We start from the raw sequence: 785 nt of genomic DNA, 5'->3' as shown, positions 1-785 counted from the left end.
TAACAAAAGTCACATAGACAACAATCCTAGTGGATCTAGGATTTGAACTTGGGTACTCTGATTCCAAATTCAGTAGTGTGTCCATTGTATTATCCTGCCTTCTGGATCCATGTTTATGTCAGCACAATTAGATGGAAAGTATGAAGTGAAGTGATCCATGATGAAGAGGATTTTGTTAACAATAGATCAGGGAGTCCAATGGAAAAGGGAGGACAGAGGGAAGACATGTATTGTGTAGAAGTAGAATTGGGGGATTTAGGGATAAAAGCAAGGAGAAAAGGTTTTTTTTTTCCCCTGGGTAGATGTCAACTATGAATTAAAGTATACTAAGAACAAGTGTACCGGCTGCGCCGACCTTGTGCCGACCGCGCCGTACACTCTCCTCCTATAAGGAGCAGGCTGCCAGAGTCATACTTACCAGTCTTCGGTGCCTACCCGGATACACACACAGAGACGACCCATCAGGAGGCTGCCAACACCCGAGCTTTATTCAGAGGCCATCACAGCAAACCATCACAGCAAGGCCAAGCAGGAAGGCCAGGGTAACAGAGCAGGAGCAAAGAGAGCGCGCTCCCGACCACAACCGTTCCTCAGTCCCTACTTTGCCCCTCCTCCTCAGCCCATCTACTAGTCAATGATTGTAGGGTCAGATACCGGAAGGGGCTGTCTGAGTTTAGTGCACCAAGGGAGAGGGAGTGACACAGGAGGCTAGGACCAGATACAGGAAGGAGGCATCTAGGATTAGTGCATAGACAAAGAGTACGTGACCTAGGAAGTCAGGAAGG

The sequence above is a fragment of the Vombatus ursinus genome, unplaced genomic scaffold (genome assembly GCF_900497805.2).
Source record: "Vombatus ursinus unplaced genomic scaffold, bare-nosed wombat genome assembly UNPS02014791.1, whole genome shotgun sequence".
NCBI lineage: Eukaryota > Metazoa > Chordata > Mammalia > Diprotodontia > Vombatidae > Vombatus > Vombatus ursinus.
The sequence above is the reverse complement of the archived record's forward strand: the minus strand, read 5'-3'. Positions refer to the sequence as shown.